The sequence below is a fragment of the Phalacrocorax carbo genome, chromosome 3, assembly GCF_963921805.1.
Source record: "Phalacrocorax carbo chromosome 3, bPhaCar2.1, whole genome shotgun sequence".
In the NCBI taxonomy this organism is placed as follows: domain Eukaryota; kingdom Metazoa; phylum Chordata; class Aves; order Suliformes; family Phalacrocoracidae; genus Phalacrocorax; species Phalacrocorax carbo.
Window position 1 is genome coordinate 107,264,932 of NC_087515.1, and position 20,718 is coordinate 107,285,649.

The following is a 20,718-nucleotide window of genomic DNA, read 5'->3' on the forward strand; positions in this document are numbered from 1 at the left end:
CCACCTCAGTTAAACCAGGATATGAGTTCTGGCTGTGACAGAATGCTCTTTACCATTCACCAAACCTTTTAGGACCTGCAACGGGCCCGTGGGAATTCAGTTCGTTTGCATGGGGAGTGACCAGACACGGTGTGAATTTTCTGTTGTTACTTTATTTAGCACTGCAAAGGCGTTGCCAATTCTATTTGAGGCTCCATCAATGCTGTTAAAGTTGCCACGTTGGGTAGGCTGAGTTTATCTCAGCAGGTAGTCCTCAGAGCCTGATAAATTTAAGTGCTGATGTTAGTGTTTGAGAAGTAAAGTTACACTAACAGTGCCAAGCCAAAATAAGATCCAGATAAGTGGAGCCATTAAAAACATGGGCTATTACTGCTGGCAATATTCTGTTTCCTCTTTCAGCGTTACTTGTATTTAAACAACAGCACTGTTTACTGGAAATAGCAGATGGAGACTTTTTTAATTATTTATTTTTTACAATATTCATTCTTTATGATCAGCATTTCACAAACTGTGAAAATGGTAGCAAAGGCCTATTTCATTCCTTAGTTTTAATTTTCTGGCACTGGACATGTCAGCACCGGTGTGTGAAGCACTGGTCACATCCCACAGCGAGGGGAGGAAGCACCACACAATCCCAGAGGGTTCTCCAGGCTGCTACCTGCTTTCTTATAGCAAATATGCTGCCCATACACTGGGACGCTGTTGGTGGTGTGGACTAGGGGAAGGCATTCAACCATGGTATATGACTCACTGCTGAACCATCGCATCAGCTGGTATTAGTTCTGCTACCTAACACATATAAATCCTATTTAATATATGCCTATTCAAGTGTATGAAGGAAGATGGGCATAGTAAAGATAACATGAAGAAGAAAAAGAAGGATTGCGCAGGCATCGTGCTATAGGTCCTTGCTGTGACATACACAGCGCACTGCTTGGCATGATCAGGAGTGATGTTTGGCAACATCTTGCTTTTATTGTGGTTAAAAAGCGCTTTACACAAAGTGCCCATGGACACAATGGAGCATTAGTCACTACCAGAAGACAAGTTTTAAATACCATGCACAAAATAATAGTGAACTAGTACCCAAGCAGAGTCCCACAGGAGAGGGAAGTGTTTCTCTGTTCTTTTGGTGCAGGTGCAGGCATAGTGGTGCCACGTTCCTGCTCCTTCTCCTTCCACAAAGCTCCCCAAAAGCCAGCCAGTTCCCTGCTCTCTGTGGACAGAAAAGCCCTTTCCTCCCCTCAAAAGAAAGCTGAAGTTTTCTGGTGGAGGAATACCAACTCGGTCAGTGACTGACCATTAGAAAGCAGCCCTTTTTACCTGGAAGTTAACTTAAAATAAGTTGCATTTTTGATGCTGTAAGAAAGTTTGGCTTGTTACTCCTCAAAGGTTAGGTTACAAAGAAAAGAGAGAAGGGAAGTTTCCTGTTGTGCTATGGCAACTGTCAAAACTCTTGTATATATTAGCAAGATCAAGCATTTGCCCAGCCTGGGAAAGAGCAGGTAAACGCCATGCTAATTCCTCTGGAGCTGTGAGGCACACAGGCTGCCAGGACATACTGCTTTAATCAAGAGTGCAAGAAGTCAGTCAGGATTCGTTTTTCTCCTTGCAGTTTGTTTATTCAAGGTACCTATGCTCTGATGGTTCATGCTTTACAAGGCTGCCCTACTTGTTCCTTGTCATGCAGCCGTGCTGACTGAAGTACAAGGGAACATAGCACGAAGGGAGAGGGAAGCTTCAAAAGGTCAGCTTTGCACTAGAAAAGCACAGAGCAAGCTGATAGCACGGTCCCAGGGACGTGTGAGTCAGGGGCTGCAAGCTCTTCTCTTCCTTAACCATCAGACCTATCTGGCTCCAGCAGTATATTCCCAACTAGCTAAACTGGGTGTTGAGGATGCATTTACAGCATATGATAAAAGGCCTTTGAGCCTATGTGGAAAGTACATAGCCAACTAGGACCACTGCTTATGGGGCAGGGGTACCGTGAGCGACTGAGTGCCTGAATCAGGGTTTCCCCATGGGTACCTTCATCCCTTTGGGATCCAGACTCCAAAGGCTGAGGGTTGGTATGATCCAAGACAAGCTCAAAATGATAGCAGATAGCTTGACTCCAAAATGCACCTGAGCTAGATTTTATTTTTATATCCTCCTTATAATACTGAAAAAAGATTGTGCATATCTGTACCAAGACCTCAGACAGTACTACAGATTGTGCAGAACACAATTGCTAATAGCCTCAGAAGCATAATTATTATCAGGCCATGTAAACTGAAGGAAAAAACTTGATTCTGAAACATGATTAAGCATTGAGGCAGACATTACCAGTGGTGCCTTTACTTTGAATCAAGCCAGCCTGCTACTGTGGAAGAAAAAGAAAATCCTGAAGAGTAGAAATGGCAGTGAGAGATCCTGGTGATACTGGAGGGCTGTTTCCTCATTTATTGGGACCCATTAGCATCTGAGGAGCAGTGGTTTGCCTGGGGTTCACTGGATTATGTTAAAGAGATCTGGTGTCTGTGCAAATTGTTTAGGTTTTCTTTTAACTGTCTTTCCAAACCTGTTTTCTAAATCCTTACTCAAACTTTTTAATAAAAAAATAAAGATTCGTTTAGCGGGGTTTACTGGGTGCTAGTGGCGAGTAGGGCCTGCTAAGCCTTGGGGAGGAAATGATGCTTCCACAATGTGAAGATGTTGACATGAAATAGCATGTGCAAGGGGGAGACCTGCCCCTCTCCACCCATCCTGCTGAGCAGGATCACTGCACAGCCAGGGGTGCAAGTCAGCCAGTGACCAGGGAGCTGTCAGAAGAGCTTAGTGGCCAGGACATCGCGATAAGGTACAGACAAAACCCAGGCTGCATTCCTGTGTCCTGCAATGTTTACAAATGTTTCCTGAGACAACAGAGGAAAAAATAATTTGGGTTTGTTAATCTAAAGGAGGTGACAGATACACTGCTTTACCGACACAACCCAGGTGAAGACACAAAATCACACATGCAGGGAGCTGAGGAGAGTTGGGCAACTCTGCATCTTCTATATTGAAAAGGTGTCCTCAGCTGAGGGGCAACCCAGAGAGGACAGTGAGGAATACTCTTCCTTGTCTGAAACTAAGGGAGTTTTGGGGTGGAAGTGCAGGAATGCATCTCAATTCATGAAATTTTGTAAACTGCATTGAAGTCGTTGATCAAAGTCCAAAATTTACTTTTCATCCCTTGAATCCCACTTCCTGTTGCTTGTGTAGAAAAAATTATGGGTTTGCTGTCTTAAGGGGAGGAGATCCTGAAAAATTCAGAGGGCTCACAAGCCAGTGGTAAGGCAGAGTTGATAAACTGGCTGCTCATGAACTGCCAGCTCCAAGAGAAGGGAGTGAGTGTTCATACTGCAGCCATTAACTGCAGTGAGTCTTGCCCTCTGGTGCTAAAGCTGCCTCAAATGGTAAGACAAGGTAGATGACTCAAAAAACCCCACAACTTTCCAAATTGTTTTGGTTCTGATTTTTCTTAAAAATGTGCAAGTCACAACTACAACTGGCAAATTTTTAACTTCTGAGGGCAAAAGCCATGCTTTTTCTACATTTCTCTACCACATAGCAAGTAAAAGAGTCCTTAGGCTACATCACCTCACTATTGCTTCTACTACAACCTGAATCCAGTGAAATTGGTGGAAGTTTACTAGAATAAAATGGCCAGAACTTATAATCAGGCTGAACACCCTGAAAAAACAGTGACATGTTCCCGACATGACAAGTAATCCAGTTTGTATTTCACTGTTTACTTTGTAAGCAGGGAGAGCTTTGCTCTTATCAGATTTTTCCATTCAGTTTTTAACAGCAAGATGAATGTATGGCACTTCCTGAACACGACAGCTGAGTTCAGTTTCATTGCTCTTTAAAATTTTCTCTGCTTTCTCTCTGTTTAAGGAAAATCAAGGAATGCGATAATTACTTATCAGGGATTTGCCTTTTACGCTACAAATGCAAATGCATGGGATGACAGCTGAGCTTCACTGACATTGGTGCCTGCTTTTAAGCAGAACCATCTTGTAAACAATGGCATTTGAGTCATCTCGTCTGCCTCCTCACAGTCATACAGAAACTATTGAATGTTGAGGCAATGAGGGAGGTAGAGGAACTCTTTGGTTTATGATGCTGTCCACAATGTTACAACCCATGAAAGTTCAGTCTAACTAAGAATATTTATAGAGTTTGGAGATCTTTTTTATCTATGTTTCCTACCTATATAAAATAAATAAAAACCAGAAAAGAAAGCTTCCTAGTAGGGCAGTCCAGATCTGAAGAGCAAATTAAGGTCAATTCCTGCAAAGAATTCAAGCGTGAGCTACTCTTCTCTTTCCAGTAGTTTTACTTATGTTAATAGCCACTGTTCCTCACTTTATGAATTATTCATGTGCACGAGTCTCCACAAGACTTGAGCCTGCAGGTTACAAACTTGTATTAAGCACTAGAGTGGCTTAAAAATATATTGGTAAAGAAGTACAGAACAACTTTTAACTGGTGCTAAAAAAAATACCAGTAGCAACAGTTAATTATTGTGAATAAAGATGGTTAAACAAACACTTTCTACATAAGGAGAATGTAGTAAATATCTTCAATACCTCTTCAGCATGCTGTATTGCCTATTACGCTTTCATTTTATGCAGGAACATTTTTAGGAGCGTATGGCCACATTCATCCAAAGGAAAATACACACACATTAAGCAGTGTATATCAGGCAGAGGTTTTGGCAGAAGAATGACAACTCCAATTTAAAATCTTGTTTATTTTCTCTTTATATCCACCAGTGTGTTCTCTACTCTTCTGAGCAAGGTGAGCAATAGTTTTGGGGGTGTTGTTTGTTCTGGTGATGTTTTTTACAGTGGTGGCAATTCCTGGTGGCTTTCACCACCTCAGTGACTAATGGCAAGCAGTGTCAGCCTTCAGGACCTGGGTCCCCACTCCGCACAAGAGATGTCTGTTAGCATCGCTCGGGATACTGTACAACTTGGCAAAACAGCATCTTCAAAACGCATGAGGAGTCTCACCTGCGACCAGGATCCTAGGGGGTCCTGTCTGTATTTGATCCAAGGTTCCCATTAAACCAGCAGAGGAAGCTTGTAAGACCCGATGGCTTTTGCCTGTTCCTGTAGCGGTCGGTCCACAGTCACTCCCCTCCTCTTGTAGGGTTTTCCCACCCACTGTTCTTCCCTCTGCTGAATGCAGCAGGGGTCAGAGAAGCAGGCTCCACACAGGAGAGCCCAGTGTAGAGGCAAAATCAGGTAGGGAAGGGCAAAAAATTATGGCAGCATGAAGAAGAGTGAGGAGGGTACACGTCAGGGAAGAATAAGAACCAGAGGCAGTGGTGGATGTGGGTAGGGAATGTCCCAGCCACTCATGGGAGGGCTGCAGGGCTCCGGCTGTCTGTGCATGGACACACTGGAAGGAGGCTGAAATGGCATCTCCTCCATACCAGGGCTAAAAATTCTGCAAGAGCTACAGGTTTCAGTCATGAATTGGTAAGGTTCTGCATCAAGTAATTTTTCTTCCACCTTGGTGCTTGTTCGTTGGGTTTGTTTTAAATAACTGACATGTGGCAGACTTACCACATGTGAAACTTCTCCAGGAAAAGCTGGATGTGTGTATTTTTTTTTTATCTGTATACCATATCTGTTATGCACTGTGTGCCAAAAAAAAATGTTAATACTGAATAACAGGACGTGTTTTGGAATTGGAGTGAGTGGAAGAGGTCAACTGCACTTAGCAATGGCAGGTTGCAGCAGATTTAATCCAGTCCTTTGCACTCAAGAGTTCATGCAGTTGAAAGGCAGCCACACTCAGAAGAGCACTGTGAAATTTCCAAGAAAGAAAAAAAAACCCTCAGCCCAAAGACAGGTTGTTCCTGTTTGCTTACTGAATTTGGGATTATGCATGTACGATCAAATGGCACTGCATGTATAAATGAAACTCCTTGGGTGGCATGGTGGAGGAGAAAGCAAGATGGAAATTGTTTCTCTGAAATGTGAGGCAGCAACAAGGTGCAGGCGGGTGTCCCAGGGCACAGGGTGTGAAGGCACTATACAGCATTCACGTGGCTGCCAGCAGCTTGGTCGTTCCGCTGCAGCTCACCCCACACATCATGTTTGTGCCCGGCACAGTGAAAGGCAGCAGCTCTTCCCCCTCGCTCCCAGCATCATGACTCTCCTGTGGCCACCAGGCTGCAGTGGGGACCACACCATGAATCGGGGAGTGCCATGTGGCATGGGTGAGCCTGATCCCGCCAGTGGGGCAGGAGGGGCAGCCCAAGCGCCATAACACCCAGACACTATGGAGGCAGTGGTGGTAAATGGGGGCAGTGACTCTGGCACCTTCTTAGCTAACAAAAAGCTCTGCACTTAAAATGCAGTCAGTCCTGCTGTATAAGTGTGGAAGAAGGTATAATCTGTACCTTCACCTCAATAAACTTGTTTTGACCCTGGGTCCTTGCCCTGAGTCAGGGGTTAGGGAACGCTGCACCCACCAGCTGCAAACACTGGCCCCGGTGGCCCCAGCCAAGGGACCTCTGGTCTTTTGCGCCATATTTTCTGCTGAAGCCATTGGTTTTATCCCTTGTATCTGTCCTCTTTGTCTCAGTAAACCTGGTAACTATCTCTCACTCTGTGCATCTTATGCCACAAGTTGAAATTTGTCTCCTGCCAGCTGGTGCTGTTTTCAGTTGTTCACCTGGCAATGTCTAAGAGCTCCCTCTGCTCCTGTGACCTGCTCCATTAAACAGTTGTCCCTGGACAGTAAGGACAGGCTTTAATGACATTTGGATGCTTTCTGCTGTAGGTAGTGGATAATCTGACAAATGCTCAGGAAGGGTAGGACCTTTTCCCCAGCACATATGAAAGATCTTTATGTGCTGGATCTCGTTAGCAACATGAAGTAATGAATTGAGCTATCCTACCTGTTTACCATCAGATTTAAAAGGTCAGGCTGGGGATGATGTCTGTGAAGGTGTTCAGAGCACTGAGGAGGTTGTCAACAAATTGTAAGCATTGTTTTCCAGTATCCATTGTTTAATTTGCAAAGCAGGTATCAATGTATTCTTCACCTTTGCTAGGTGTTTTGCTGACCCCTCTCCTTCTCCCTCTGCATGTTGCACAGACACAGAGGGAGGATGGGGTGTGGGAGTGCATGGGTCATTGGGATGCTATTTGGGAGACTGGCTCTACCACAGGTCTTTTTCTGATCTCGAGTAAATCACATAGCTTCCTTCCTCCAACCCTTCCGCATTTAAATAGTAGCATATGTCTGCCCAGTGGATTACATCAGTGCACCAAGATACCTGAATTCCCTTCCAGTCACTATGAGATAGAGGGTGTATTAGTCCAAGTGAAGTATGACATTAATATAGCTTAGGGCTTCTTGGCTAGTTCTTTGATACCTTTATGTGACACTGAGCCATATAAATGTAATGTTACCAGTGGTTTTAACCTTTCTCACTTTTGGACACCTGAAACATTTCAGAAAAGACACAGAAAGCTTCACAAATGTCCCAGACGTAGATTTTGTGTATGTGAACGTCCTTTTCTTAGCTACCCCCTACAGTTCACATACAGGTCAAAACCTCCTGCAGTAAGTACATTATAACAGGGAATGCCTTTCTTTTTTTGCAGTGAGAAAACCACATGTGATGTTGTGACTGTAAACAGCTTTGCCCAGGCAGTGAGAGCAAGGAATACACAGCAGCAGGGGCTCTAGGTAATGTTAGTCATTTCAGGCCCCCATGGCGAGCCTGCATAGCCAGCCCAGCCACCTCCTTGCTGTTGTGTGCCCACACTAAGCAGGGGAAGGCTAGCTCAGGGCTGTACGTGCATACAGCTGCCACACAAGTATAGACGCAGGCATAATGTGCTTGCTTGTGTTCCCCACACACCTGGCCTGGAGCTTGCCAAGACACTAAATTGTATCATTATATGGATCTTGGATTATATTATCCATCTTTCTTTTTCCTTTCTGGAAACATATATTTTCACCCAAATGCAGTCTGAAGACTGATTTGTTTTCTTTTCATCTTCTGCATGATCTTTGTGTTGATGGGTCTGTTGCTTCTAACTTCAGTGACATTCAAAGTTGTGCAAGTGCTTTGCAAACATGCAAGAAGATGAGTCTCTGCTTGAATGAGATTGTAATCTTTGAAGGCAACAGCAAACAGTGAGCATGTGAATAACTCCTGAGAGCAGGTCTTAGAAAAGCTGGTCAAAACCCGACATTGTCATTAGAAGCTAAGTGTTAAAATTCCAAACATTTCAAAACTAATTATGTTCTCTGATTTCTCTTAAATTGTCATTAATTGTGGTTATTATTTTTTGTGCTTTCTTGTGAAAATGTTGTCACAGTGTTTTTTAATGTCTTTTCCACTGATTTATCAAAGACTGAGATTTTAACATGTAAACATTTTAGTAGCTATTTTGGTAACAGTATGTCAAAATATTGGATGAAAAACAGTTAAGCAGCTCAACACTTTCACAAAATAAGAAAAATCTTATTACTGTGTTGCAAGGAGTTTTGTTTGATGAAAAAGTCATTCTTGCCAAAATCATTTACTGAGAAAAACCTAGCTGGCTTTTGCATCTTATTCATCTCAGAGGGATGGTGCCCTTCAACCTGCTCAATGCGGAGCCTCGCCCTAGGTTTGAGGGGCGGTTTCCATGCCATGGATGGGTAGCTGCCAGGCAGCTGCTTGAGCACAGTTCAGTCAGTGTCAGCGAGGCAGGTCCATCCTGACTCTTCTTCTCTGCTTTGTAGTCTGTGACACAGAGCTCAGTTTGTTCATGTGCATTTTTTTATTTCCATCAGGGCATTTACAGAGCAACAATACATTTCTTCATTGGAATTTAAGGCTCTGCCCATACTGCAAATTAAAACAGGTTTGGAAACCTGTCCGTGGCCTGGATGTTGCAAGGCAGCTTGAGGACTTTACACAGAGCTTGACCTGCATCTCCTCAGCACCTCGTCTTGTGCCCCTGTGCCATCATTATTCTCCTGTGGGAAGATATTTTTTCCAGCTAAAAATGCCTGAAAAATGTGAGGGTTTTGTCAACCACTGTTTTTTTCCTGTGGTAGGAGGGTGGCCATTAGTTTTGCAAAACCTGCAGTGTGGTGTGCTGGTGTGTGGAGGTATTTGTGGGTGCAAAGCCCAGGCACAGGTTGGAGGATGGAGCAAAGGGAGCCAGCCTGATGCAGTCACACATATGCTGTCTGCTGGAAATGGGCCCCTGCATGTGGCCTCTCCCAAACCTTGCTCAAGCAGGATTTGGGGAAGTTTTAGCTGGCATACACCAAAACCCTGTCTGGAAGCATGGTAACAGTTAAACAGCCTGGATAATCAGTGGGCCAGTGCTCAACCTGCATCCTGGCCCTGTTGGCGCTGGTGGTGAGGATACTTTGATGCCTGTGTTCAGGAATAGGATGGGACTGACTGTGACACTGGGTGTTGGCAGGGGTAAGGAAACTGCAAAACCTGTTTTAATAGTTCTTTATTGCATTCTATTTTAATTACATTTTGGTTTGATGCTTCATTGTTATCCATTAGATCTGATGTTTGCCTTTGAAAATTACCAATTTTCTTCATTCTGAACCTCCTTGAACCCTCTATTTCTCGCAAGCACCGTGAGCCTGCAGGCAGCCTCTCCTCATTGCTCACTCTCTTATCTTTAAGAAAATTACCAGTTGGCCAATGATTTATTTTTTCTTATTCCCCCCGGATGTTCTTTTCTGCTACTCTTCAGACACTCAGAAAATGCTGCAGGGTAAACCTGCTACGCTAACTTTGTATCACATTGGAAAATAAATTGAGAATATGAATAGCGAGTTCCTTTCTGATGGAAAGTGAACCAGGCTTTAACAAGCCCGTGGCAATAGCCTTTTGTTCCTTTTACCTGGCCTGCTGCAAGCAGGGTGCTATTTCTATGGGGCATTTTCCTTGGCCATGCCAGCCCCATGGAAACAGACCTGCTGGCTCGATCCAGTGCTGCTGTACATTTCTGTAGCTGTGATGGATTTATATTAGCTGATCCTCTGACCTATTGCCCGAGGCAGAGTATAACCACGCAGCGTTTCTCATGGACCATTTAGATGATTTAAACATTTAGGAGTTTACGTTAGCCTTCTCCTTTTGATGAATTCCTCATCCACATTCAGAAAAAGAGCCTCATTACCTTAGGAGAGAATCATTATTTACCTACCATTTATTTCTCAATATTTTGCTCTCACCCAAAAGCACACTAATGCTTCCTGCAGCATGAACAGCTCCAAGCGCTGCCCTGGTGACCTGGCAAACAAATCTCAGTGACCATGCTGCAAGGAGGGATGGGGGCTTTGGAGGGTGAATGGGGGTAATCTTAGGAGGATAATGAGGTATTTGGTGGCGCTTAGCCATAATGCAACAGAGCAAAGGAGGCTTTTTTAAAAACAGATCGAATAAATAAGACATTATTAGAAGACCCTTAACCAATGCACTTCTGTTGTCAGTGTTATGAATCCTAAGATCAGTATAATCCTTAAAAGGTTTTTAATTTCTGTTTAGAAGCACCTGCCCCCTCTCATGGCACTGAAAGGTAATTTTCCCTTGAAGACAGATACCACATTTTCCTGGACCAGTGACAGTCTAACGCTGTATCTACATCTAGTGGTTTTCCCACAACATTGCCACTGGCTCCAGCGTGGCTGCCAGGGAAGGGGCAGCTCTGCCCAGGAAAGCAGGATGTCCTGAGTGTGCCTGCCTGGGAGTGCCCTGGGCTGCACCAGCCTTTCCCTGTCACGTCGGTCATCACCCAGGTCTGATAAATCTGCAGCTATTCACATATACAAACGCTAACCCAAATAGGTATGGCCATCTCTGGGCAGAATAATACCGCAGGAATTCTTATGTGTCTGTGCTGTTATGCTGGTGGCTTACATCTAGTTTTCTTACATATATCAGTATCGATACAGTCATTAACTTGGTATCACCTCTGTAGTGCAGTTAATACTCTCAGTGCCTTTATATGTGTACAGCAAATATAGCTGACAGGGAGAGAAGACAGGAGGAGACAGAGGCAGTGGAACTTGGCTTAATTCTTTTTTTTTTTTCCCAGAGAACATTATCACTAAACACAATTAGAAGACCTGAGTCCCACCCTCTGTCTCTGCCCTGCCTCCAAATAGATCACTCTGGACATTTCTTCTTCTCCCTTCCCACCTCTTTTTTTTTTTCACCCTATCCCTGCGTAGCCTGACTACTTATTCTGTGGCTCTTTGGGGCTGATACTGCCTATTTTTGTGCGCTTGCATCACACTGACACCTGTAGGGCCTCAAACATGGATGCAGTTTGGAAAATTGTTCCTCAAGGTGAATGCACTACACGACTGTAGTCGTGACTCTGGCTGTATCATGTGCTTATGGGAGGGGGCACAAATCCCAAGTCCTATCCAAAGCTGTCTCTGTCTTCACATTGCAGTGACTCTCCTCTCCTGTATCCTCTTCCTTGCTGCCTGTGTTCCCTGTTTGAGCCTCCTGTGTTCCACATCAGGCAGATGCATGCAGCTGGCTTCACTCCATCTCTCTCTGTCCTCTCCCGAGGACCCACATCCTTGGTCCCCACACCACTGCCAATGAGGTGTGGTGCTGCAGCCCTGGAGTGGCTCATCTTCCAACCACCAGCACTGCAAAACTGGAGCAGGGGATGAGCTGCAGGTCCTGGAGCACTGTAAATGCCCTGTCCAAGATGTCCATCGGCATGCCCTGTCTGCCTGCCAGAGTTGCAGTAGATGTCTGTCTGTTTGGATGGTGGCACAAGCTCTGCGGTGTGTTAAAAGGCCCCTCTTTCTCAAGACCTTCTTCAGCACATATTCAGTGATGGGAGACAGGCTTCACTAAACATGAAGCTGAAGAAATGCCAGAAAGGCAGCAAGATGCAAATGTCTGGCTGAGTAATTTTTATATCATTGTCAAATCGATGCATTTGAACAGCAGGAGCCAGACCCTTGAAATCATGAAGCTGGCACAACTCTGGGATTTATTTTTAAAGCCATTTGTGCTTTTCTCTTTAGTTCCTGTGCACATTCAGAAGAGGTTTGCAACGTTTTTACTGCAGCCACAGGCCAGGACTTGGCTGTTTAATTCAGTTTGCACTTAAATCGTACATGCCTAATGAGGCAATTCTCCTCTAAAGACAAAACCCAAATTCCCTATATAGGTGATAGAGAAAAAGGCTGGGGCTTCTAAAAGCCCCTGGAGTTGGTCCCATAAAAGATATTATCCCTCTCTACAAATCTTGCATTTCTTCAGGCTAGGCACAAAAGAAAGGCACACAAAATCTCCCTGTGGAGGCTTAAATAGCTCCTTCTCTGCACTGACTATATAGAAAATGCAGGTGCTGCCTTTAGAGGAAGGGTTTTTTCCTATATTCATCTGCCACAACAGGCTGGTAAGGAAGTACTTGAAGATTCAACATAAACCTGCAGAGTAAAAGTACCTATTAGATTCAGCAGCTGCAGACAATAGCAAAAAAGTCTAGTATTAAAGATGGCCAGAAAATATAAGTTGCATTCACATTTTTTTAGAATTTAAGATGTGTTCTGGAATAAAAATCCAACCATTTGTCAATATTTTGTAAGTCAATATTTTGATAATGTCAGAATTATATAACAGGAAGTATAATGTAAGAGACATCTATATATGACATAAAATTTAAAAAGAAATCTGAATTATGAAGTAAAAATTAATCAAGTATTTGAAAAGAAAGTAGAAAGCATTTGTTCAGTCTTCGTTTCCTGAGAAAAATTTCTCCAAGTTAACTGGGACCCACAAAACTTTCTCCTTGGACACAAAGTCATTGTGCAATGGAAAATTTTTTTATTATAAAGAAGACCAAGTGTAATTGGTACCAATAAATATAAAATCCTACAACTGTTAAAAGGCACAAACAGAAGAGTCATGAAATACAAAATAGCTTCAATAAAAAGGAGTATTGAAGCAACTGCATTTATCTCCACCAAAGTCTCCCTATTCCCTTCACAGTTCCTGCAGGGTACATGTGGAGTGGACGCATTCAGACAACAGGGAAATTTATGAAGACAGTCCTTAACCAAATGCAGTGAGAACTATCATCTAGTTTGTTCAGTACAGACAAGGTAATGAATTTATCATCAGCAGATTCTTGCCTAAAGAATTACTCTCAAGTTTTCCAAAACAGCAGTCCCTTTCCAGTTCATCCTCTAAAAGATCAAAAGAATGGTCAGCAACCAATGAAATAAGTAAGCAATTATTCAAAATAGATGAGTCAGTCCCAAATACTGTTCATAGGGGGGAAAAAAGATCCAGAGTTGTTTTTCATGAGCTCCTCCCCCTTTCCCTACCCACTCCTGCTCCAAACGCACGTGTTTGGCTGTAAATTTGTAACTGCACTCCTTTACACATGTAGCACGTTTGTCTGGAGATGAAAGAATTTTGAGGAAGTTCTTTGACAATGTTATTAATGACGCGATTGTAAATCTCCCTGTCATAGTATTTACTGAGTAAATAAGTACTCTGTGACCTAGAGGAATATTTTCCCAGTGAGGAAACTGGTTTGAAAAAAAACTTGACTTATCTTTTTTTCCATTATTACCTCAAAGTCATGCATAGGGTTGGGCACTCATTCAAAGATGAACTCAGTCTGTATCTTACCGAATCAGGAACATGCAGGTTTTCTAGCTGTATCACTTAGACTGAAGTGCAACAGGTTGTGCAAAATGGATGTATTTATTGATTGGACTGGAAACAAAAGAATTTTTCCTATGATTTCGGTCTTTTTTTAAAAAAAAATATTTTATTATGTTTATCTCTGCTTCCAAGTAACTCTCAGATTTGCCTGGAAAGAGGCCAGCTTCAGCCATTAATTTCCCCCTTTTTTATCAGTATTGTCAGTAACATGCCACGGTTTCCTCTGCTTTATAGTCACCGTCCACACCATTGCTGGTGTGACAATTCACTCATTTAAAGCCAACGTGCATGAGTGGTATCCCTGCCCCAGGCTGCTGCCTGGTAAGATGGGCAGGCTGGGCAGAGGCAGCAGGAGGAATCTGTATTGACAGCCAGGTGCTGAGTGCAACAGCTTCATCTCTCAAAATTCAGGTCCGGTCCGTCCCTTGGAGCAGTCAGGTCGGGATCCAGCAGATGCAAGATTTTTCCGTCAGCCAATGATGAGATCATCCCCGTCCCTGCTGCTGTAGTCTTTCACAATTATCACAATTATCCTTCTTTTCTCACATCAAAGCTTAGGTTGCTGCTACATGCTCAGCATGGTGCCTGCACCTCGTAACTGTCTGCAAGCTTGTGCTGTCGCAAAAGGCTGTGGGCTGCTTATAAAGTGGAGCTGCACCCCGGCAGCACATGCAGGCTGGTGTGTGTGACTAACTGCATCCTCTGATAAGCTTTTTGGTGGAATTCAGGGCATTAGCTTAAAGCTGTGAAGTCTTAAACAGTTCCTCATCCAGTCCTTGACTCAGATGCTGGGTTGGCTCAGTAAGATCAGCAGAGCTGTTCACTCTGGAGATTCATCAATACAAAGCAGAGGAAAGCTGTCTCCAGGGTGGGTCCTCACCTTCTCATGCATTGCCTCTTCTCTCACTAATAAACCCCAATAGCTGTAATGCTCCTGGCAAGTTTACATCCCTGAGGTAACAGTGCTGCTCGAGGGAGTGAGCTGAGTAAGCTCACCTCTGCTGCAGTACGCACTGTGGTTTTCAACATGTAATCATAGAATCATAGAATTATAGAATCATTAAGGTTGGGAAAGAACTCTAGGATCATCAGATCCAACTGTCAACCCAACATTAACATGTCTCCTAAACCATGTCCTGAAGTGCCACATCTACACATTTTTTGAACACCTCCAGGGATGGTGACCCTACCACCTCTCTGGGCAGCCTCTTCCAATGCCTGACCACTCTTTCAGTAAAGAAATTATTCCTAATATCCAATATAAACCTCCTCTGAAACAGCTTGACACCATTTCCTCTCATTCTATTGCTAGTAACTTGAGAGAAGAGACCAACACCCACCTCGCTACCGCCTCCTTTCAGGTAGTTGTAGAGAGCGATAAGGTCTCCCCTCAGCCTCCTCTTCTCCAGGCTAAACAACCCCAGCTCCCTCAACCTCTTCTCATAAGACACGTTCTCCAGACCCTTCACCAGCTTCGTTGCCCTTCTCTGGACACGCTCCAGCACCTCAATGTCTCTCTTGTATTGAGGGGCCCAAAACTGCACATAGTACTCGAGGTGCAGCCTCACCAGTGCCGAGTACAGGGGCACGATCACCTCCCTGCTCCTGCTGGCCACTCTATTCCTGATACAAGACAGGATGCCATTGGCCTTCTTGGCCACCTGGGCACACTGCTGGCTCATGTTCAGGTGGCTGTCAGCCAACACCCCCAGGTCCTTCTCTGCTGGGCAGCTCTCCAGCCACTCCTCCCCAGGCCTGTAGCGTTGTGTGAGGTAATGGAGGCGTCTAGAGCACTGAATGGGTGTCTAGTGATCTTGTTTTAAGATCTGGCTGACTAAATAAAAGCTGTTTCAAAGAATCTCACCCAGTGGCATGATGTATGCTTATGCTTCATCCAGAGAAGAAAGAATACATTGCCTCTCCATGCGTTCACGCTGAGGAGCAAAAGGTCACATGAACGTGGTTGAAAAACAGGGAGCAAGTATCTAAACAGATGGGTAGGAGCTCGGAAGCACAGTTATGGAAGCTTCCCATTCACAAACTCATTCGTCAGGGTGAACTTCATTGCACTGGGTTACTCCACAGCTTTGTGGGTTTTACCTGATTTTGTGGGGGTCCTCCAAAACATGAATGGTTTGTCTTCAGAACAGGATCTCCTGTCATGGTCTCCAGGAGCTCTACTCACTCACACAAAGCTCCTGTCCTCTTGCATGTGTGTAGGTGACCAAGTAGCATTTCATTCCCTGAATTCAAAGTGCTAAGCAACTAAAAGAGGCCAGCTGTCTCCCATGTAACTGTAAGCACCTGAGATGTGGTGCTTTTCATCTTTTCATCCCAGGCTTGCTGTACAATCAGGAGAGAATTGGTGGAAGGGGGTACATCCATGCTAAAAGAATAGTAACAACATTAACTTATATTTCCTTTTGAGAATGTCATCCTCAATCTTTGATTTTTAAGTGTCTAGTTAAAATGTAAGGATTAAGTTGAGACCAGTTTTGCACTTCTGACTTTTCCTTAGAAAGCTACACAGCTTTCTAAAGTTCTTCCCTTCTGAGGTAATATCTGAAAGAGGAATCTCAGGCCATCATAGGTGAGGCAGTTTTCATCTGCCCTCTCAAAATGTTAATAAACTCTGAATAAACACCCATGTTTGTCCTGATCTATAATTCTGTTGATGAGGCGCTGCTAGTAACCCAGGTGTTAAACATGTCTTACTCTTTTTACAGTATCAGACAGTAATTTAGGATGCAAGGGTCACCTGGTCAAACTCTTACAGGACCCAAAGTCAGATCCAGCTTTGACATTAGATCATTTCACTCAGAATCTCATGCAGTTGTTTTGAGTATTTCCAAGGATGGAGATCCTACTAGAGATTTCAATGGGTTTTCTGCCTGCTGAGAAGTCATCCACAAGTTGTTGTGTGTCCTTGGCTCTCACGTAAATGACTCTGTGCCCTTCTGGGGTAATTTTTTACTGTGGGTTTTCTTACATTAGACATGTGAGCATGCTTTTCCTTCCTGGAAGCCAGATGGATCAATGTAAGACACAAGGTTTGCTTGACTCTGTTGCTCAACTAGGCTTCTTCTTCCCAAAGGTAAGCTACACTTGACCTAGTTGCCATTACTGAAACTTGGTGGAATGAACCCCATGACTGAAGTGAGGCTGTCAGTGGCTACAGGCTGTTCAGAAGGGACAGACAAGGAAGGAGGGGTGGAGGGGTGGCCTTCTACATCAACAAATGGATAGAGTGTGAAGAGCTGCCTCTGAAGAATAGCCACAAACAGGTTGAAAGCTTATGGGTAAGAATTAGAGACCAAGGCAACAAAGGAAGCCTTGTGGTTGGTGCCTACTACAGGCTGTCCGATCAAGGGGAGCCTACTGATGAAGCCTTCGTACTCCAGCTACAGGAGGCATCGTGCTCGCAGGCTCTCGTCCTGCTGGGGGACTTCAACCACCCCAACACCTGCTGGAAAAGTAGCATGGCGAGCTGTGGGCAACCCAAGAGAGTCCTGGAATGCATTGAGGATAATGTCTTAAGCCAGGTCATAGACGGCCCTACCAGAGGGGATGCGATACTGGACCTGCTGGTCACCAACGCAAGTGAGCTAATCGGTGACATCAAGATTGGAGAGAGCCTGGGCTGCAGCGATCATGCACTAGCAGAGTTCACAGCATGGGTCAGATGAAGAGTAAAGTCAGGACCCTGAATTTTAGGAAAGCAAACTTCCAGCTGTTCAAGGAACTAGTCAATGGAAGCCCCTGGGAAACAGCTCTCGGGGACAATGGAGCAGAGCTGGCAGATCTTTAGGAACACTTTCCATAGAGCTCAAGAGCTCTCAGTCCCCAGATGTAAGATATCAGGAAAGGAAGGCAAGACACTGGCATGGATGAGTCAAGATCTGCCTGGTCAAACTAAAGGGCAAGAAGGAAATGCACAGGCAGTGGAAGCAGGGACAGGTACCCTGGGAAGAGTACAGAGACACTGCCTGGTTGCGTAGGGATGGGGTCAGGAAGGCCAACATGCAGCTGGAGCTGAACTTGGCAAGGGATGCAAAGAATAATAAGAAGGGCTTCTACAGGTACCTCAGCCAGAAAAGGAAGGTCAAAGAAAGCATACCTCCGCTGATGAGCAAGACTGGCAAAGTGGTAACAATGGACGAGGAGAAGGCTGAGGTATGGAAGAATTTTTTTACCTCAGTCTTCACTGGCACCCCCTCTTCCAACTTCTCTTGAGTGGATGGACTGCAAGAGGGGGAGCAGAGTCCCTTCCACTGTAAGAGGAGATCAGGTTTGTGACCACCTGAGGAACCTGAACACACATAAGTCTATGTGATCTGACGAGATGCATCCCAGAGTCCTGAGGGAATTGACTGATGTAGTTGCCAAGCCACTCTCCATGATATCTGAAAAGTCATGGCAGTCAGATGAAGTCCCTGGAGACTGGAAGAAGGGAAACATTGTGCCCATATTTAAAAAGGGTAGAAAGGAGGACTCTGGGAACTACTGACCTGTCAGCCTCACCTCTGTGCCTGGGAAGATCATGGAACAGATCCTCCTAGGAGCTGTGCTAAGGCACATGGAGGACAGGGAGGTGATCTGAGAGAACCAGCATGGCTCCACCAAGGGTAAGTCCTGCCTGACCAACCTAGTGGCCTTCTGTGATGGAGTGACTACATCAGTGGACAAGGGAAGATGTATGGATGTCACAGCATCCTTCTCTCTAAACTAGGGAGATACGGATTTGATGAGTGGACTGTTTGGTGGATAAGGAATTGTTTGGATGGTTATATCTGCAGGGTAGTGGTCAACAGCTTGATGTCCAGATGGAGATCGGTGATGAGTGGTGTCTGTCAGGGGTCCGTAGTGGGACTGGTACTATTTAATATCTTCATCAGTGAACTAGACAGTGGGATCGAATGTGCCCTCAGCAAGTTTGCAGGTGACACCAAGCTGAGTGTTGTGGTTGACATGCCTGAGGGATGGGATATCATCCAGAGGGACCTGGACAAGCTCAAGAAGTGGGCCCATGTGAACCTCATGAGTTTCAACAAGGCCAAATGCAAAGTCCTGCACCCGGACTGGGGCATCCCCCAGTATCAATAAGGCTGGGGGATGAAGGGATCAAGAAGAGTCCTTTGGAGAAGGATTTGGGGGTACTGGTGGATGAAAAGCTGGACATGAGCCAACAATGTGCACTTGCAGCCCAGGTGGCCAATCATACCCTGGGCTGCATCAGAAGAAGTGTGGCCAGCAGGTCGAGGGAGGTGATTCTGCCCCTCTACCCCACTCTGGTGAGACCCCACCTGCATCCAGCTCTGGAGCCCGCAGCACATGAACTGTTGGAGTTCCCGTGTTGAAGTGGGTCCAGAGGAGGGCCACAAAAATGATCACAGGGATGGAACACCTCCCCTGTGAGGAAAGGCTGCGAGTTGGGGTTGTTAAGCCTGGAGAAGAGAAGGCTGCGGGGAGACCTTATTGTGGCCTTTCAGTACTTAAAGGGGGCTTACAAGAAAGATGGGGATAAACTTTTTAGCAGGGCCTGTTGTGACAGGACAAGGGGTAATGGTTTTGAACTAAAAGGGGGTAGATTCCGACTATATGTAAGGAAGACATTTTTTACAATGAGGGTGGTGAAACACTGGCACAGGTTGCCCAGAGAAGTGGTAGATGCCCCATCCCTGGAACCATTCAAGGTGAGGTTAGATGGGGCTCTGAGCAACCTGATCTAGTTGAAGATGTCCCTGCTCACTGCAGCGGGGTTGGACTAGATGGCCTCTAAAGGTCCCTTCCAAACCAAACCATTCTATGATTCCCCTCCTCCCCTTAGCCCTTCCCTGTTACAATGAACTTTGGTGGGAAGCTGTCCAGCAACAGAAGTTATGCCTTTATTATTTGGAAAGTATTTAGCACATTTGGAGTGTCATCAGAAGAACATTAATGTTAACCATACCTCTGAGAAGAATCCATGGCTACCCATGGATCTTACACAGGCAACACCATGACCCTACTATTGCTTTAACAATGATATATAACTGAGGGACAGATTCAATAAAATCTATCTGAGTTATCCTGAAATCAATTTCTTAGATCTTTTGTGACCTTGCATGTGATGAAAATTATTGTTTTTATTGAATCGAAAAATACCATGTTGTCTGAAAAGTAATTAAAGTATTATGGAACATTAGTCATTATTAAAAAACTAGCACACGACATTTTATAATGCAAGGTAATGAAATGATAGAATAAGTGATTTTGCTACTTTTTGTCTTACATACAAGTAAGTGACAGATACAGCAAACAAATTAATATCATTTATTGAACAAAGCCTAATCTGTAGTTCTTTTGTATACCTGTGCTATCTGTGTAATATATTTATTTATTTTTTAATTCTAGGGCTGTATGTTAGAGAATTCTTCATGCTGAATATAGACTGTATCCTGACTAAGGTATATGTGTGCATGATGCCCTGTCATCACTTCAGAAAGAAACAAATGTACAACCTTAAAACAGACTTTGGTACCAGCCTTCATGTAGAAAAAAATTTTATAAGTATTGTATTTTGACAGAAAGTAAAAGTACCAGTATTCTACCACTTCTTTATTAAATATAAAAATAATATTCACCATAAGTAATTATTTTTTTTTCTTAAATTAGAAATATATTAATATCAAATACTATTTATTTATTTCAGTTTGCTGGAAAACTGGCTGTAAGACTGGATTGTGACATTGACAGAAGGTAAGATCTCAAAGCAAGATGGTGTGAGAAGCCCCAGAATGGAAGATGAGAGGGATATTACCTCAAAAAGACAGTAAATGAAGAAATGGCATTGTGATTTTAAAAAAAAATCTGAAGTAATTTCCATTTCATATGGAATGAACAATAGCTTTTCCTTTATTTTGGGCTCTTTTCTGAATGAATTTTAGGCTTCCTTCTGCTCCCTTCCCAGAAAGCCAGACTAGCTGCTGTCTGACCCCTCTGCAAAGAACTGG